The sequence below is a fragment of the Primulina eburnea genome, chromosome 3, assembly GCF_022965805.1.
Source record: "Primulina eburnea isolate SZY01 chromosome 3, ASM2296580v1, whole genome shotgun sequence".
Taxonomy (NCBI): domain Eukaryota; kingdom Viridiplantae; phylum Streptophyta; class Magnoliopsida; order Lamiales; family Gesneriaceae; genus Primulina; species Primulina eburnea.
The window spans coordinates 29,481,902-29,502,849 of record NC_133103.1 but is presented as its reverse complement, the minus strand read 5'-3'; positions in this window follow the sequence as shown (position 1 = coordinate 29,502,849).

Genomic DNA, 20,948 nt, shown 5'->3' with positions numbered 1-20,948 from the left:
TTGAGTATAAATCTAACAAAGATTTCAAGGTGCTAACAAGCTCGTAAAGGTATCCTTGATTGCTACTGATAAATCTGATAGGTGTGAGCTTTGATATCTGAATGCGAGTTGTGATTTTCGCAGAGTAACAGCAAGCTTGAATAGAGTAGTAGTTCGCGTATTATTTTCTCAGCTGCTCTCTTAACCTATTTATAGGCTTCCCTCTCAACGGTAATATTAAATATCATTTGAATCTTTATATCCGTTGATAGCCATGTCGATATTCTTTGACAATCGTACACTGCAATCTCTGAAATGCGGCGTTCCACTACTAGTTGCAGTTTGTTGTACTATTTGTCGTTCTCAACTGATGACGTGTACCGCTGAGGGATCAGCTTAGAGATACTTTGCTGAAAAACTCATAACTGATTTAGTTTAACTGATCAGTTCCCAACTGATCAGTCAGTTAGATTTCTTCTTCAACTGATGACGTGAATAATACTTAGCTGATACGCATTAATCTTCAGCTGATGACAACTAACAGTTGTATTTATTTGAGTCAGTTAAGCTTTTTGTCTTTAATCAGTTATTCAAATACGTTTCGAAGCTTAGTTTGTCAAATCACCAAAATTTAGTTTCCAACAAGCAGGGGCAAAGGCTTGAGCGAAAATCGAGTCATAAGGGCTAGGGTTTTGGCTAGGGCTTCCTAGGTGCATGAAGATGTTGATTGCTGTTAGGTCACGTCCAAAGGTCTTAATAGGGATGAGCCATGGTCCTAGATAGGTCCGAAGGCTGGTCCGAAGGCAAGGGGGCTGCGGCTTGAGGGAAGTCGCGCATGGATTGTTTGCGCAAGGGTGAAGGGTTGGTCACGCATGGGGGGTTAGCAATTGTCCGGAAGCTTAACTAGGGTTCAGTTAGGGTCCTAAAAGGGTGGACAAGGGTCTGATCATGTGGCTAAGGGAATAGGGTCAAAGCTATCATAGGTTCGAATCACACTAGAACTAGGAATCTTGTGCAGAAAAATACAGCAGCTTCCTAGGCATGATCGAAGGTCTCGTTGGGCTGGAATTGGGTTGAAAATGGTTTATTTAGGTGTTATTAAGCTTTGTTTCAAGTTTGGTAAAGTTTAGTTAAATTTCGAGTCAATACGAGTCAAAATCAGAAGGTATGTCTAAGTTTAAAAACGAATCGAGAAAATTATCGAAAAGCTAAATTTTAATCCTAAGGAATATTTTAGGGACTTTTATAAGGTAATAGGTTAAGTTTGGAATGATTTGGGACGTCGTTTAGAGGTCTAAGGATAAATATGGAAAGTTATGTTTCTAGGGGTAATGAGGGGACCCGGACGCTAATTAATTTCTTAATCATCTCTGGGAATAATTTGATCAATTATAATAAGCAGGGTCTAAATTTTTTTTTTAAAATACAAATGTGGAACATAATGGAATCACTCTGATACACATATCAAAAGTAAAGTACATGTCTTGTACTCAATACATTAAAATCAACTAGGGTTCAACTACTATATATCAAGTGCTAAAGCCTATCTACTTCTGATCCGGATCTCAACGCTAAATTTTCCTCTCTCATCCTCTTCTTGACCTTGATCCTGTCCCACTTATTGTCATGCACACATACAAACACGACAACAGCCGGATAACTCCGGTTAGAATATAATCCCAGTTTAAATAATGAATAAATGCAATCATATAAAAACATATATAAAAGCATAAACAGTCATCAATAATATGTATCAAATCTGAAAACATGAATCGATATAAAACTGTAAATCAACTAGTGACTCGTCATCTCAGACTCGACTCATCTCTAATCTAGAGATCCCGGTTCCTGGACATTAGAACATATATCGAATCTCAGCGATATGTCGATCTACTCCTAAGCAACATCGATATAATTCAATCATCCAGTGTCTCGGAATATCCGCCAAAGACTTGTCATATCTGCCAATTACTCAATACATGCTTTGCTATAAATCAATAGACTAAGCATATCAATTTCATTCAATTGCAAACATTATTGCAATAAAGTAAAGTATGTGGTTTTTGGGAAACTCAAGTCCAATCTGACTCATGGTTTTTGAAAAACTCAAGTCCAATCTGACTCAAGTCAATCTCCCGATTAACATTGATTTATACCTTCCTTCTGTCAATCTGACTCTGTCGAAGTCTCGAATTCAAATCCTGTCCATATCAATCTGGCAATGACATTATCAATATACTGTATCAATATACAACTCAAATCAACACATCTCAGTCTTATCAAATTCTGACGGCACGACAGTATAATTCTAAAATACCGGTAATATATATCAGTATATACCAATCCCAATAACTCATAATCAATCGGTAAACATACGAATCTGATATCAAATCTCAATCACATCCATTCTGAAAATCATAACAATTTCATACAATATCTGTTCTTCAATCTGGTTTCGATTATACAGGTGTTTACTATGTCAAGAACACCATATATGAATCATATCTGATTCCTTCAATATCATATTTTCAAATCATAATAAAAATCAATAAAATTTACGTCCGTTGAAGCTCTCGTCGAGAGGAATACGGTACTGAAGTCGGATTGAAAATCGGACAAAAGGATTTTTGGTAAATCACAAATTCCTTGTTTGAAGAAACTTCAGCCTTCTCCCAAAAATTCTATCATTTCTCCCAACTGAATCTGGAGAAATTACATGAATTATATATATCTCGCATGCCAAGGGGCAAGTGGCTCATCTCTTTGCCCTGCACGTCTCGCGCATATGCGCGACCTTCCTCGGTGCATATGCGCGAGACACTTTGTCTCGGCACATAATCTTCTCGACAGCTCGCGCATATACGGGCACCATCGCCGCGCATATGCGCGAGGTTCTCTGGACTTGGCATATTTCTCTGCACACGCTCGCGCATATGCGTGCACTCTCTTCGCGCATATGCACGAGGTCCTCTGCCCATCTCACGCATATGCGCGCATCGATACCGCGCATATGCGCAAGGTGTTCTGTCCTCGCACATTCGATATTACACGCTACTTCAATTCGTGTCTCAGAATGATCCTTCCTAATCATATCAATTCAAAATCAATAATCGCAGATTAATCGCAAAATAAATCTCAGGCATTACATTTCTCCACACTAAAATACGATTTCGTCCCCGAAATCACAGGCAATGAAATCATATCAGAAAGAAATGTATAACCGAAGCTGAATAGAAAACTCATATCAGTGAAATAACTCTGGGAATCTCTGTTCCATATCTGAATCAGTCTCCCAGGTAGCTTTTTCGATGCCATGACTACTCCACTGAACTTTTACAAGAGGAATAGTCTTCGTTCTGAGTTGTTTTTCTTTACGATCGAGAATCTGTATCGGTTTCTCGAAGTAACTCAGTGTCTCGTCAAGTTCGGCCTCGTCTGGCTGAATAATATGGGAAGCATCGAGAATATACTTTCGCAATAATGATACATGAAAGACATCATGTATTCCAGATAGAGAAGGCGGTAATGCGAGTCGATAGGCACGATCTCCTATCTTCTCGAGAATCTCGTACGGCCCAATGTATCGTGGAGACAACTTCTCTTTCTTGCCAAATCTGACAACTCCTCTGAAAGGTGAAATCTTCAAGAATACTCGGTCTCCTGCTTCAAATACCAATTGTATACATTGAACATTGGCATATTTGGCCTGTCTATCTTGAGCTGCCTTCATTCTCTTCTAAATCAGCTTCACTTTTTCAGTCATATCTCTAATCATGTCAGGTCCAATCTCAGGTACCTCAGAGATAACGTCCCAATAGATAGGGGATCTGAACTTCTTGCCGTACAACGTTTCAAATGGTGCCATCTCAATACTCGTCTGATAGCTGTTGTTGTACGAAAACTCACAAAGTGGCAACGAATCTTGTCAAGTAGTGCCAAAATCTAGTAATACAGCTCTAAGCATATCCTCCAGTGTCTGGATAGTCCGCTCTGACTGTACATCGGTCTGAGGATGATATGTGGTACTAAGATGCAACTTTGTACCTAGAGCCTGCTGCAAACTATGCCAAAAGTGTGAAGTAAACCGAGTATCAAGGTCTGATACAATCGACTTCGGCACTCCGTGCAATCTGACCACTTCTCTGACATAGATCTATGCCATCTGGTCATGTATGTACGTCATCTTATACGGAATAAAACATGAAGATTTGTCAATATGTCAATAACGACCCAAATCGCATCGCAACCTTGGGAGGAACGTGGTAACTTTGTCACAAAATCCAGGGAAATGTGATCCCATTTCCATTCAGGAATAGATAAGCTCTGTAACAGTCCTCCTGGTTTCTTTCTTTCTGCTTTCACCTGTTGGCAATTCAAACATCTGGAAACAAACTCTACAATGTCTGATTTCATCTGTTTCCACCAAAACTGTCTTTTCAAATCGTCGTACATCTTTCTGCCACCAGGATTAATACTTAATCGACTACTGTGCGCTTCTAACAATATCTGTCGTTTCAAATCTGAAACATCTGGCACAACAAGACGATCATTAACATACAATACACTATCACGAACCTGGTATTCTAATCGATGCCCTGCTCTGACCATCAATATCAAGTTCTGAACGTTCTGATCAACTTTCTGAGCCGCTTTAATTCTCAAAATCAGCTCTGGTTCGACTTGAACATCATATAATCTCAACAATCTACAATCTGTCTCAAATACCAATCTAGAAAGACAACAATCTTCTATCAAATTTGAGACACCAATAGTTGATAAGGACAAAGAACATACCTTTCGACTCAGTGCATCAGCTGCGGAATTTGATTTTCCCAGATAATATTTGATTTCACAATAAAAATCTTTAAGCAAATCAAGCCATCTTCATTGCCTCATATTCAACTCTGACTGTGAAAACAGATATTTCAAGCTTTTATGATCAGAATAAATCTCAAACTTCTTATCGTAAAGATAATGTCGCCATATCTTCAATGCAAAGACGATGGCTGCCAATTCAAAATCATGACTTGGATAGAGAGATTCATGGGACTTCAGTTGTCTTGAGGCATAGGCAATCACATGTCCCCGCTGCATCAACAAACAACCCAATCCTCTGTGAAAAGCATCACAATACACAACAAAGTCACCAGTACCTGATGTGATAGTCAACACTGAGCACTGGTCAATCTTTTATTCAACTCTAAGAAACTGGACTCACACTCCTCTGACCACACAAATGGAGCATTCTTCTGAGTCTGATGCGTAATAGGCTTAGAAATGCGTGAAAAAGCTTTAATAAATCGTCGATAATATCCTGCTAAACCCATAAAACTGCGTATCTCTGGCACTGATGTCGGTCTCGGCCAACTGATCACTGCCTCAACTTTGCTAGGATCGACAGAAATCCCATCTCTAGATATGATGTGACCCAGAAATACAACCTGTCTCAACCAAAACTCATATTTCGACAGTTTAGCATACAGTTTCTCAGCCCTCAGAATTCTCAAAACAGTTCTCAGATGCTCAGCATGATCAATCATATTCTTCGAATAAATCAAAATATCATCGATAAAAATAATCACAAACTCATCAAGATACTTCTGAAACACACGGTTCATCAGACCCATAAATACATCTGGAGCGTTTGTTAAACCGAACGGCATGAAAATAAACTCATAATGTCTATACCTGGTTCTGAAAACTGTCTTCGATATATCAGAATCTCGAACTCTCCGCTTATGATATCTAAATCTCAGATCGATCTTGGAATATATAGAAGAACCCTGCAACTGATCAAACAAATCATCTATACGAGGCAAGGGATATTTGTTCTTTCCCGTAGCCTTGTTCAGTTGCCGGTAGTCAATACAGAGTCTCATAGAACCGCCTTCTTTCTCACAAACAGTACTGGAGCATCCCAAGGAGAAACACTCGGTCTAATGTATCCCTTGGCCAGTAAATCTTCTAACTGTTCTTTTAACTCTTTCAATTCTATCGGTGCCATTCTGTACGGAGCTCTAGAAATCTAAACTGTACCTGGTACCAATTAGATGCTGAATTCTATCTCTCTAACTGGAGGCGATCCCGGAACCTTATCTAGGAATACATCAGCAAACTCACACACCACTAGCAAATCAGCCAATGATGGACTCGATTTCAGTACGTCAACTAAATAGACAAGGAATTCCTCTGCTCCTTTCTGTAATAATCGAGCCATAGATAGCGCAGATATCAAAAGAATTCTAGATCTAGAACCTTACCGTTAAATTTCCATTCTTCAGCCATCTCAGGTCTGAATCTCACAATCTTGTGGAAACAATCAACGGTAGCTCTGTACTTGGTCAGCATATGGATACCGATAATACAGTCAAAATCAGACAACCCAAGCACAATACAATCTAAATCAATCTCATGTCCGTCATACTGTAGCATACAATGTTTAACCGAATTCATGGATATCAAACCTGTCCCCAAAGGACAAGAGACAGACACTACAGCAGATAAAGACTCAACAGACAAATCAGCATCAAAGCAAATCACTCAGAAATAAATGTATGTGAAGCACCCGTATCTATCAATACGTAAGAAGGATAACCACATAAGGAATAGTTACCTACAATAACATCGTCTGGTGCTTCCTGAGCCTGTTCCTATGTCAAAGCAAATACTCTGGCCTGCTGTCTAGAAGGCTGGCTAACTGTCTGGCTTCCTACTGGCCTCTGCTGTGAAAGAGTAGTAGTCGGTGGGGGCTGGAAAGAATGAACAGCTGATGATCGTCTAACAGTCTGAGCCATTGATCCATCTGATTATGCTCCCTGGGAACCTCTTTGTGGACATACTCTAGCAAAATGTCCCTGATGTCTGCAAATACGACAACTAACAATCTTTCCTTGGCATTGCTCAGTCGGATGTCTCCCTCCACAAGTTCTGCAATAAGCCCCGGTTTAACTCTGGCTCTGTCGAGAACCACTGGAGCTAGAAGAACTGCTATCAGACTTCTTAAATTGTTTTCATCTGGCTTTCAGAAAATCTTTCCTTCCACCACTGCTGCTGCCACTCTCAAATCTGGGAGGTGGTTTTTGTGGTCTCGGTGCTGGAGGAACATACGAAGCTCCTTTCTGTCTAATCAAGACCGACTTTGGCTCCCTTGGCTCTGTTCAGGGCATCAGCAAAGTTATTCGGTCGCCCTATCTTCACCAATGTAAATATCTCGGGATTCAGCCCATTGATGAACTGATCAGCAACAGCTTGGTCGTTATCGGCAACATGTGGAGAAAATCGTAGCAAAGTAGAGAATTTGGCCACATATTCTTCAATATTCAATTGACCATGTCTCAGAATTGCAAAATATGCACCCTTGTCCTTTTTGTACGATAATGGGAAAAATCTTTGATAAAATTCAGTCTTAAAGACATTCCAAGTGATATTCGTACCCCGATGCTCCAAAACTCTCTTTGTCATGATCCACCAGTTCATTGCAACATCATGCAACTGGTGTTCTATCAGTCTGACTCGGAGCTCATCTGTGTAATCCAAGGAATCAAGCAGCTTCTCAATATCATCTAACCAACACTCACAGTCAACAAAAGTCTATGTTCCTTTCAGGGTTGGCGGTTTGAACGACTGAAATCTCTTCAGTAGCGTTTCCATCGCGGTTGCTGTAATATCCATCGGATTAGCCGAAGTACTGCCCTATTCTGGGATTCATCGAGGAGGCATATCTGATTATCAAAAGAATTAGTAACTGAAAGGATCGGTTACAAAGGTGATAAGTGTTTAGAAGGGGGGAGGTTGAATAAACACTCACTAATTATGTATTCTTTTCATATAATGGGTTCAGTTTAGTTACAAACTGACACTCGGTATCTCGTCAGTCGATAACAATCAGTTTAATTGGAAAACAGTTGCGGAAGTAAACTGACAGAAAGATAGAATAACTGAAAGTAACTGAAATGAAAAACACACGATATGTTTCTGGATGTTCGAAGAATAGAATAACTCCTACTTCACCCCTTCTATAACGAAGATAAAATTATCACTAAAAGACTTTGATCAAATACACACATTGTACTGACCCACTTCAGTTTGGACTTAATATTGCCAAACTGAAACTCTTAGTTCACAAAAGCTTTTACAGTGCGACTGAGTACAACACAACTTGAGTATAAATCTAACAAAGATTTCAAGGTGATAATAAGCTCGTAAAGGTAGCCTTGATTGCTACTGATAAATTTGATAAGAGTGAGCTTTGATATCTGAATGGGAGTTGTGATTTTAGCAGAGTAACAGCAAGCTTGAATATAGTAGTAGTTCGCGTGTTGTCTTCTCAGCTGCTCTCTTCACCTATTTATAGGCTTCCTTCTCGACGGTAATATTAAATATCATTTGAATCTTTATATCCGTTGATAGCCACAACAATATTCTCTGACAATCGTACACTGCAATCTCTGAAATGCGGCGTTCCACTAATAGTTGCAGTCTGTTGTACTATTTGTCGGTTGTCATTCTTAACTGATGACGTGTACAACTGAGGGATCAGCTGAAAGATACTTTGCTGGAAAACTCATAACTGATTTGTTTCAATTGATCAGTTCCCAACTGATCAGTTAGTTAGATTTCTGCTTCAACTGATGATGTGTATAATATATAGCTGGTACGCATTAATTTTCAGCTAGAGACAACTATCAGTTGTGATTATTTGAGTTAGTTAAGCTCGTTGCCTTTCATCAGTTATTCAAATACGTTTCAAAGCATAGTTTGTCAAATCACTGAAATTTAGTTTCCAACAATTTCCCCCTTTTTGGTGATTGACAAAACTCAGAATAAAATAAGCTGATCATTTGAAGTAAAAGAATCCTTTGAATCAATGTAGATAAAATAATTTCTAATGTACATATTCGTACAAAGAAAAAAAATAATCTTCAACTAATAACTGACAAAATAATGTCTCTTCAGCTGTATCCTCTCTTATTCTTCATTAACCTAGCTGCTTCCCCCTTTTTTTCAAGCACATCGACCTTGAGAGATAGAATCCTAACATCAGCTGCAATGTCTTTGACAGCAATCAATACGGTAGACTCAGCTAATCAATTTTCTTAGAAACAGATAACTCTGAGTCTTGAGTAACAGAAATACTTTCAGCTATGCCTCTGTTCTTTTTGAGCTCGTCGATTGCAAAGGTGATGGAAGTCACAGCTGTTTGAATGGATTTCAATTTGCTTGAATTGAATTCACTGGATAAGTTCAACTGCAGAGAATGGGAAAGATGTGTGCTTTTAATCTCCTTTATTTCTTGCATTATTTTGGACATGTTGAGTTGTATGTCCTGAATTTCTTCAAGGACCAAATCCATGTCTGATGATGGATAAGGAGATACTGGTCCAGACGGCCCTGGTTCCTATTCCTTGGTAGATCGATCAAATATCACCAAAGTTCGGTCAGAAAACTCTGTTACCTCATGTGTCATCTCTGGCACGTCTTCCTCATTGACTTCTTGTTGAACTGGAGAAGAAGAAGATTGAATAGGATCAGTAGTTGACTGCCCTGCTGATTCAGTTGCGGATCTGCTGAAGTTTCAGTTTGAGGGTCAGTGACTGATGGTTCTGACTGTTGGTCAACTGAATCGTTCTGCGGTTCTTCAACATGCAACTGAGCTTCCTCAGTGACAACATTTTCTTCAGTTTACTGAACATTTGATTGAATGGTCACATCAGTTTGAACCTCTTGTTCAACAGAGACAGAGATAAGAACATATGTAGCTTCTTGATCAGTTGGGAGATCAACTGATTCTGTGGAAGGCACATTTTCCTGAAATTCTTCTACCACTGACTGAATGATTTCATCAATATTTGTGAGTGTCAAGTCAGCTTCTGAATATATTTGATGATCAACAGTAGTAGATTGATGCACCTCCTGAACTGGCTCTTCAGTTGTAGTAGCATCTTTTACAGGGATGGCTCTTTGTGCTGAGAACGCGAATCATCTTCTTCATCTTCTGAAATGCCTTCATGATTGATTAATTCTTGATCCATCACAAAAATATTTATCTGTGATTGCAGAGCCATAAGATCATTTTCCAGTTGCGTGAGCACAGCTCGATCAATGTAGGCAGTTGAACTTGTGGGAATATAGTTGGTTTTCAATTTCTCAATCAGTAGGCCCAATTCTTGGATCTAATGCCACTTGAAAGGATCATTTACAAAGGTGATAAGTGTTTAGAAGGGAGGTTGAATAAACACTCACTGATTATGTATTTTTTTCGAATAATGGGTTTAGTTTAGCTACAACTGACACTCGATATCTCGTCAATCGATAACAATCAGTTTAGCTGGAAAACAGTTGCGGAAGTAAACTGACTGAAAGATAGAATAAATGAAGGTAACTGAAAAGAAAAACATACGATATGTTTCTGGATGTTCGGAGAATAGAATAACTCCTGCGTCACCCCTTCTATCACGAAATAGTATTATCACTAAAAGACTTTGATCAAATGCACACATTGTACTGACCCACTTTAGTTTTGACTTAACACTTCCAAACTGAAACTCTTAGTACACAAAAGCTTTTACAGTGCGACTGAGTACAACACAACTTGAGTATAAATCTAACAGAGATTTCAAGGTGCTAATAAGCTCGTAAAGGTAGCCTTGATTGCTACTGATAAATCTGATAAGAGTGAGCTTTTATATCTGAATGTGAGTTGTAATTTTAGCAGATTAACAGCAAGCTTGAATAGAGTAGTAGTTCGCGTGTTGTCTTCTCAGCTGCTCTCTTCACCTATTTATAGGCTTCCCTCTCAATTGTAATATTAAATATCATTTGAATCTTAATATCCGTTGATAGTCACGTCGATATTCTCTGACAATCGTACACTGCAATCTCTAAAATGCGGCTTTCTACTACTAGTTGCAGTCTGTTGTACTATTTGTCGGTTGTCGTTCTCAACTGATGACGCGTACAGCCGAGGGATCAGCTGAAAGATACTTTGCTGGAAAACTCATAACTAATTTGTTTCAACTGATCAGTTCCCAACTGATCAGTTAGTTAGATTTCTGCTTCAATTGATGACGTGTATAATATATAGCTGGTACGCATTAATCTTCAGCTAGAGACAACTATCAGTTGTGATTTTTCAAGTCAGTTAAGCTTGTTGCCTTTGATCAGTTATTCAAATACGTTTCGAAGCATAGTTTGTCAAATCACTGAAATTTAGTTTCCAACAGTAACCTAATACAAAAAATCTGTGACAGTTCAGTTCCCCCTCTGATCATCTTACTGCTGATCAAGAATCGTTTATGATTCATTCTCAATAATAAATATTACCAATCAAATCAGATAAATCAAGTAACATGTATTTCAAAGTAGTAAAGCATGCTAGCATTCAAAAGCAAGGAAGAGAACTCAATCTACCCCTCTCACTAACTTCTATCTCAGTCTAAGGAACCTACGGTTCTGGAACCTACTGCTCTGATACTACCTGCTGTGGGGACCCGGACGCTAATTCATTTCTTAATCATCTTTATGAATAATTTGATCAATTATAATAAACAGGGTCTAATTTTTTTAAAAAATACAATTGGTTGTGGGAAAAGTGAAAAGTAGTCTTGCATACCATGCAATATTTTAATCAAAAGTAATCCACAACCCTTCACCTCCCAAGCATGCAAAACCTAGTGGGCTTGTAACATTTACAAAGGGCCCATAGACTTTTTTAATTTAATTGTCTCAAACATATTTTAGCCCAATTAAACTTTACTTGATTTTACTCAAGCCCACTAGTTAAATAATTATTTACAATTGGGCTCTACAAGGCCCAATGTTATTTAATTAATTCAACACTGGAATTAATTTAATTATTTGGACTCTACTAGGCCCACTAGTGTTTAATTAATTCAACACTTGAATTAATTTAATTTAGTCCATAAAAATGTTTATGAAAATCACAATTTTCAAATACATTATTCACTTGGCCTACTTTTAATTTAGGAACACATTCATAAATTAAAAATTATATTTCTCTCATAAAAGTCATACTTCTATTTTCCTTACTGCTTATAAACTCATTTATAAGTCGTTCAACATATTGAACTATTTTACTTCTCAACGGGATCTAGAAAGCTAGTACTTGTGTGGCCCTCAATGGTTCATTGATACAACTTGCCGTGGGTTCACATCTCCATGTGATTCGTACTAAACATGTCCTTATATGAGCATATCCCAATTGCTCCATTCTTACTTATCAACTCCTTGATAACAGAACGTCAGAACTCAAGTCTGATAGTACCCAACCAATCATGTTAAACGCCTTAGCAACATCGCTTACATGATTCCCTAGGTATCAAATGATAGTGTCTGCAAGAACCATTCAATTATGGTTAGCGTACAGTACGGTCTCTTCAACTCATATATCCCGACCGATTCGACAACCATTGGTTTATCGAGAGTTGTCAATGAATCGATACTATGTGTCATGTCGTAGTTGCATCGATGGTGTAATCTATGAAACCCTCTTTCATAATTACCACCATACTCTGATCAGAGATTTCAACCTACATACACATGAGAACACATAGGATATCCATACTCGAAGGTAAGTGGTGAATTCCCGACTACAATGCATCGGCTCCTATATATTTCGACAGAATCACCCAACATTGCCACCTGATGACCCCATGAGAGTCGGTAAACAAGTCAAAGTGTAATTCTAGCACATAGAGTCTCAATGTTGTTCCTGGTCATAAGGACTAATGGTGTACAACCATAAACTAGGACTTTTCCACTTGATAAGTGAAAACCACTTGGAAAGTCCTTTGTGGAGGGTTGTTCAGTGCACTCTACCAGGAGCACCTATCTGCATGCTCGGACATCACAATGTCCCCTACCAATGAAACATGGTACTCACATCGCAGATACTAGTCTCGAACTCGAGCGGCCTATATCCTTCTTAGTGGCGGCTGAATCGACTAGGAACCGTTTAGAATATACAGTATTACAAATATGAGTTTCATGATATTCATCATATGAGCATCTCATATTCTTTCTACTATTTATATATTCAAGGGCTTAATATATGCAACTAGCATGTGTATATAGATAAAGAAGTGCCAAAAGGATAAATTCAAATATTATTAAAATAAAGACTATTTATACATAGAGTTTCATTGTGAACACTCGGCCAACACTTGGCTCGACGTGCACCTACTCTAACAATCTCCCACTTGCACTAGAGCCAACTGCCCATATGCATCAAACCCATCGATTCGTGATGCTTCTCGAATAATGGTCCAGGTAAAGGCTTAGTTAGCTGATCAGCAACATTATCTGCGGAGCCGACTTTGTCAATCGTGACATCTCCTCTTTCCAAGATCTCTCTGAGGATGTGGTACTTTCTCAATACATGTTTGGATTTCTGATCAGACCTTGGCTCCTTTGCTTGAGCTATAGCTTCCGTGTTGTCACACAACACCGGGACATGAGCCACTCTATTTGGAATAACGTCCAACTCTTGGACGAAATTCCTTATCTAAACAGCCTCCTTTGCTGCATCTGATGCAGCAATGTATTTGGCCTCTATGTTGGAATCCGTAGTACTGTCTTGCTTGGAACTCTTCCAAGAGACAGAAAGCACCATTGAGCATGAATATGAATCCAGAGGTTGACTTTGAGTCATCGATATCGCTTTGGAATCTAGAGTCATGTCTAGCCTTCCAATTTCAGTTCTCCATCCCCATAGACCAAGAACAACTTATTGGTCCTTCTCAAATACTTGAGGATGTCTTTCACAGCTTTTCAGTGTGGAAGACCAGGGTTGGATTGATATCTACTCACTACACTTAGTACAGAAGCCACGTCAGGACGTGTAGATATCATCCCATACATGATGCTACCAATCGCAGATGCATAAGGAATGCTTGTCATCGCCACTATCTCTGCATCAGTCTTGGGAGACATAGACTTGGATAGGGACACGCCATGACACATTGGTAGATGTCCTCTCTTGGACTCATCCATCGAGAACCACTTCACGATGGTATCAATGTATGTGGACTGGGTGAGACCAATCAATCTTTTTGATCTATCTCTATATATCTGTATTCCCAATACGAAAGATGCTTCACCCAAGTCCTGCATCGAGAATTTACTTGCTAAGCATGTTTTAATTGATTGCAACATTCCTACATCATTCTCAATGAGTAGAATGTCATCAACATAAAGCACAAGGAATGTCACAGCACTCCTACTGACCTTCTTATACACACAGGGTTCCTCAGGATTCTAAGCAAAACTAAAATCTTTGATTGTACTATCGAATATGAGGTTCCAACTCCTAGATACCTGCTTTAGACCATAAATAGATCTTTGAAGTTTGCATACCATATGCTCACTTCCGATAGATGTAAACCCTTCAGATTGAGACATGTAAATCTCTTCCTTAATATCCCCACTAAGAAAGGCTGTCTTAACATCCATCTGCCATATCTCATAGTCATAGCATGCAGCTATGGCTAGAAATATCCTAATGGACTTGAACATTGCAACTGGAGAAAAGGTTTCCTCAAAGTCAACTCCTTGTCTTTGAGTATATCCTTTTGCTACCAATCGCGCCTTGAAGGTCAATACCTTCCCATCCGGCCCAAGTTTCCTCTTATAAATCAATTTACACCCTATGGGAACAATGACCTCAGGTGGATCCACAAGATTCCACACTTGGTTCGAATGAATGGAATTCATCTCAGATTCCATAGCTTCAAGCCAGTTGGAAGAATCGGCATCAGATAACGCTTCCTTGAAGGTCCTTGGGTCACATCCATGGTTAGGCTCATCATGACCCTCTTCAAGAAGCAGACCATACCTCATAGGTGGTCTCGAGACTCTATTGGATCTTCTAGGAGCTTGTATCTCATCTCTTGGCTCTTCGGGTGTGGGTTCTATAATTGTGGGTGTCTCTCGAACCTCTTCGAGTTCTATCATCTCCCCTTTTCTATCTAATAGAAATTCCTTTTCCAAAAAGGTTGCATTCCTAGAAACAAACACTTTTGTTTCTTAGGGATGATAGAAAGTAATATCCAACAGAATTCTTTGGATATCCCACAAAGTAACATAAAATGGATCGACTATCCAATTTATCTCCCACTACCTGCTTCACATAAGCAGGGCACCCACATATTCTAAGATAAGAATATTTGGGAGGCTTTCCCATCCATATCTCATATGGTGTCTTATCAACTGCCTTTGAATGGACATGTTCAACAACAATGCCGCTGTCTCAACTGCACATCCCCAAAAGGATGGCGGCAACTCCGTGAACCCCATCATAGACCAAACCATGTCCATCAAAGTCCGGTTATGATGCTCCGAAACACCATTCAACTGCGGTGTAGCGGACGGAGTCCACTGCGAGAGAATCCCATTCTCCCTAAGATACTCTTGGAACTCGGCACTCAAGTACTCACCACCTCGATCTGATCGAAGTGACTTGATGCTTCGTCCCAACTGTTTCTCTACTTCACTTCTGAATTCTTTGAATCTTTCAAAGGCTTGAGACTTGTATTTCATCAAATACACATACCCATACCTCGAAAATTCATCGGTAAAGGTGATGAAGTAGGCATGTCCATGCTTAGTGGTGATGCTAAGCGGACCGCACACATTGGTATGGATCAAATCTAATAACCCTTTGGCTCGCTCCACATGGCCCTTAAAGGGAATTTTGGTCATCTTTCCTTTTAGACTGGATTCACAAGTCGTGAGAGCATTAATATCAGACATATCAAACATGCCCACTCCCACTAGCTTGTTCATCCTTCTTAGGAAAATATGTTCCTAATCGAGCATGCCATAATTGTGCCGAATTTAGAGTATTTTGTTTTCTATTGTTTGTTGTTGTTATTGCTTGGACATTGTTTAGTGGAATATCTTTCAATTTTAAGTTATAGAGATCGTTTTCAAGTTCTCCAGTACCAATTAAACATTCATTCTTGTTAATGTTGCAAACACCTTTGCTAAATAAACAAGAATATCCATTTTTATCAAGCATAGAAATGGAAACAATGTTTTTCACCAAATCAGGTACAAACAAAACATCTCTTAAAATCAACTTAAAATCGTTGTTCAACAATAAGTAAACAATTCCCACGGCCTTGGCAGCAACTCTTGCTCCATTGACCAACCTCAAGAAGGTCCCACCTTCCCTAAGTCTTCTACTTCTTTCCATCCCCTGTAACTCATTACAGAGATGTGAGTCACAACCGGTATCCAATACCCAAGAAGTAGAGTTAATTGAAATGTTTACTTCAATATAAAACATACCGTTTCAAGAATTCTTCTGGGAAAGATATTCTCTGCAAATACGCCTCCAATGTCCAGGCTTCTTGCAGTGATGACAAATATCAACAGTCTTGTCAGCCTTCACTGGTATGGCTGCCAAAACGGGACTCGGATATTGCCTCTTCAAGGGCACGTTCTTCTTGGGACGCTGGAAAGAACATTTCTTTCCCTTCCATGGTGGACCAGTCTTCGTACCAGATGAAGAGCCCACATAAAGAACCGACTTCTCATCTTCGTAGAAGCCTGCATATAACACTTGCCTTTCAAGTCATGGTCACAACATTCTTGTAAGTCCGCAATTCCTCAGGAGTGTAGTAAGTCGGAGCCTCAACAGGGGACGACTTAGTTAATAGTATACGCTATCCTTTCCTAATTCAAGACGATTTTCAGATTTCTTAGCCAATTGAGGTCATTAGTTCTGGTTAATACGTGTTTGTCGAGTATTATAGATAGCGAATTGCGAATCGAACACATTGTCAAAAATATTGAAAAGTAAACAGATAAATGTTAATGACTATTTTAAAATATTTAGTAAGATACGAAGTATGGACTTTTACTTCATAAATTTTTTACTCCCACTATTTTGACATCTTTCACTACCCTATAGTAAAAACAGGAAACTCTTTTCCTCAGTAGGTACGTGAGGTCCAATTAGCGAATTACGATCTCGAGTAATATCAGCCAATCACAATTCTTAAAAGGTATTTTCCAATTACATCTCCACGCAACCCTCTACATAAACTTTTGTCTCACGTTTCATTAGGACCCAATAATATGACGTCGTTCATCTTCACGTGTCAAGCCTTACCCATCGATGTTGAACCTTAATGGACGGTCGCCATAAGTTCCCTCAATAATATGAGCCGAAATCATTGGAGCTCCACGTAGTTCACATCACCATGTCAATGGATGTCACAGCTTTCCGGCACCCAGGGCCCCCCCCAATAATATGAGCCGAGTCCTGAGCACGGGTAGCGTTCATCATGCACCCATTGTCGACGGAAGACATGGAAATTATAAACAAATTTATAATTCCCCTTTTCGGGCTTGATATTAATTTTGAATCTTATTCAAAATGAGTGTTTTTAATTTTGAAAGGTCTCATCATTAATTTTATTTAAAATCACCATGTTTGATCGTATGTTTTCCGGATTCATGCAACTTTTTTATTATCATAATAATAACGCACATAATCATTATTTATAACATATCATGCATATTATATAAACTAGTAAACAAAACAAGGATGATCAATCGCCCCAATACTAATGGCCCGTGTGAGCTAAACACAGGCCTAGGTCCAATCCTAGGGAAATGCAAGGGATGCAAATGCAACTATTACATATGCTTCCAATATTTACATGTCTTCGATCTTCATAATCATCATGGCCACCATATTCCAATCTTGATCATCCACTATACTAATATTTACAAATAAATATCCATGGCAAATAGGGATACATCTCATGGGGTGGGAACTGGGCCATAAACCAAGCTCACTTTATAAATTTATAATTATTACAATCATTCAACACAAAATATCCTAGCATATACCTAGCAAATTGGGCTTAGGCTTTTGATCATCCTTCATGCATAATATCATATATCATACACCATCAATTAATTATCATAATAACTAATTGATCCAATATTATATATCTTGAACCAATCACTAGCCGTCACGATTATAAACTAAATTAACAAAGTATACAAACACCTTTGTCTACTTTCCAATTAATTTATTTATAACTGAATTTCTTGTAAATCAAAATTTACTATAAATAATTAAAGTCCAACTTCAATTATTTATTTTATGAGAAAAATTTTCAACTTTTGTAATTTTAAACTTAAGGGCCCAAAAAACTCATTTTTCACCAAAAACATTTTGGCCCATTTAAAATTCACAAATATGTTAGCCATCCAATGGCCCAACAACTCAAGGCCCATGACACTTTGATATTTCAAAACACCTTTTGAAAACCTTAGTCGTCATCGCTGTCGCCGGATTCCGGCCAAAATGCCAAATTTTTTTTTATTTTTAAAGGGGGGGATTCGGGCAGCCCCTCGGGCTGCCCGAAATGGGAAGCCCCTCGGGCTGCCCGAAATGCTAAAAATGGGCAGCAAGTTGCTGCCAGAAAAATCCCTTGCGTTGCCTTGATTTTTGTTGCAAATTTTCATCTCAATCGGTTAGAAATTGCCCTCAATATAATATTATGTATATGCTACACAAAAACTAGTACCCTTAGGTCATAATACCACTTGAAAGGGATCGATTTTAGGGTGTTCAAATGAGCAACAGAAGTATTAAAATTTTTTGAAAATCATATTTTCAAGGGCAAGAAATTTGAACACCTCATATACTAGTGTGTAGCAAATACAAAAACACAAACTATGACATTCATAGTGTGTTAAGAAATTATACCTATCAATCTTTTGAGATTAATGATGGCTCCATCTAAAGTGTAAACACCTTAGCTCTTGTATGACAAGAAAAATCTACAAGCTTCCTTCCTTTCCTTCAAGAATTAGGCCCACCACCAAACTTAGAAGATCCATCTTACACTTGCACTAGAAAATGTAGGGCATTTTTCTTTTGAGAAGAGTTTTTGTTTTCAACAACTTTAAGAACAAAATGAAAGAAAAATTTGAGACAATATTTCCCCGAAAATTCGGCCAACCTAGGAGAATGAAGGTGCGGGGGGGGGGGGGGGGGGGGGGGAGAGGAGACTTGTCCTGGTTGTGGGAAAAGTGAAAAGTAGTCTTGCATGCCATACAATATTTTAATCAAAAGTAATCCACAACCCTTCACCTCCTAAGCATGCAAAACCTAGTGGGCTTGTAACATTTACAAAGGACCCATGGACTTTTTTTAATTTAATTGTCTCAAACATATTTGAGCCCAATTAAACTTTACTTTTTTTATTCAAGCCCACTAGTTAAATAATTATTTACAATTGGGCTCTACAAGGCCCAATGTTATTTAATTAATTCAACACTTGAATTAATTTAATTATTGAACTCTACTAGGCCCACTAGTGTTTAATTAATTCAACACATGAATTAATTTAATTTAGTCCATAACAATGTTTATGAAAATCACAATTTTCAAATACATTCTTCACTTGGCCTACTTTTAATTTAGGAACACATTCATAAATTAAAAATTACATTTCTCTCATAGAAGTCATACTTCTATTTTCCTTATGCTTATAAACTCATTTATAAGCCGTTCAACACATTGAACTATTTTACTTCTCAACGGGATCTAGAAAGCTAGTACTTGTGTGGCCCTCAATGGTTAATTGATACAACTATCTGTGGATTTACATCTCTATGTGATTCGGACTAAACATGTACTTATATGAGCATACCCCAATTGCTCCATTTTTACTTATCAACTCCTTGATAACAGAACGTGAGAACTCAAGTCTGATAGTACCCAACCTGATCATGTTAAACGCCTAGCAGCATCACTTAGATGATTCCCTAGGTATCAAATGATAGTGACTGCAAAAATCATTCAATTATGGTTAACGTACAGTACGGTCCCTTCAACTCACATATCCCGACCGATTCGACAACCATTTGTTTATCGAGAGTTGTCAATGAATCGATACTATGTGTCATGTCGTAGTGGCATCGATGGTGTAATCTATGAAACCTCTTTCATAATTACCACCATAATCTGATCAGATATTTCAACCTACATACACATGAGAACACATAGGATATCCATACCCGAAGGTAAGCGGTGAATCCCCGACTACAATGCATCGACTCCTATATGTTTCGACAAAACACCGCACCTTGCCACCTGATGACCCCATGAGAGTCGGTAAACAAGTCAAAGTGTAATTCTAGCACATAGATTCTCAATGTTGTCCCGGGTCATAAGGACTAATGGTGTACAACCATAAACTAGGACTTTTCCACTCGATAAGTGAGAACCACTTGGAAAGTCCTTTGTGGAGGGTTGTTCAGTGCACTCTACCAGGAGCACCTATCTGGATGCTCGGACATCACAATGTCCCATACCAATGAAACATGGTACTCACATCGCAGATACTAGTCTCGAACTCGAGCGGCCTATATCCTTCTTAGTGGCGGCTGAATCGACTAGGAACCGTTTAGAATATACAGTATTACAAATATGAGTTTCGTGATACTCATCATATGAGCATCTCATATTCTTTCTACTATTTGTATATTCAAGGGCTTTATCTATGCAACTAGCATGGGTATACAGATAAAGAAGTGCCAAAATGATAAATTCAAATATTATTAAAATAAAGACTGTTTATACATAGAGTTTCATTGTGAACCCTCGGCCAACACTTGGCTCGACGTGCACCTATCTAACATTCAAAGCCTGTCAATATCAATCTGGCAATGAAAATATCAATATACTGTATCAATATACAACTTAAATCAAGACATCTCAGTCTTATCAAATTCTGACGGCACGACATTATAATTCTAAAATATCGATAATACAAATCAGTATATACCAATCCCAATAACTCAAAATCAATCGGTAAACATTCGAATTTGATATCAAATCTCAATCACATCCATTCGCATAACAATTTCATACGGCATCTGTTCTTCAATCCGGTTTCGATTATACGATGTCTACTATGTCA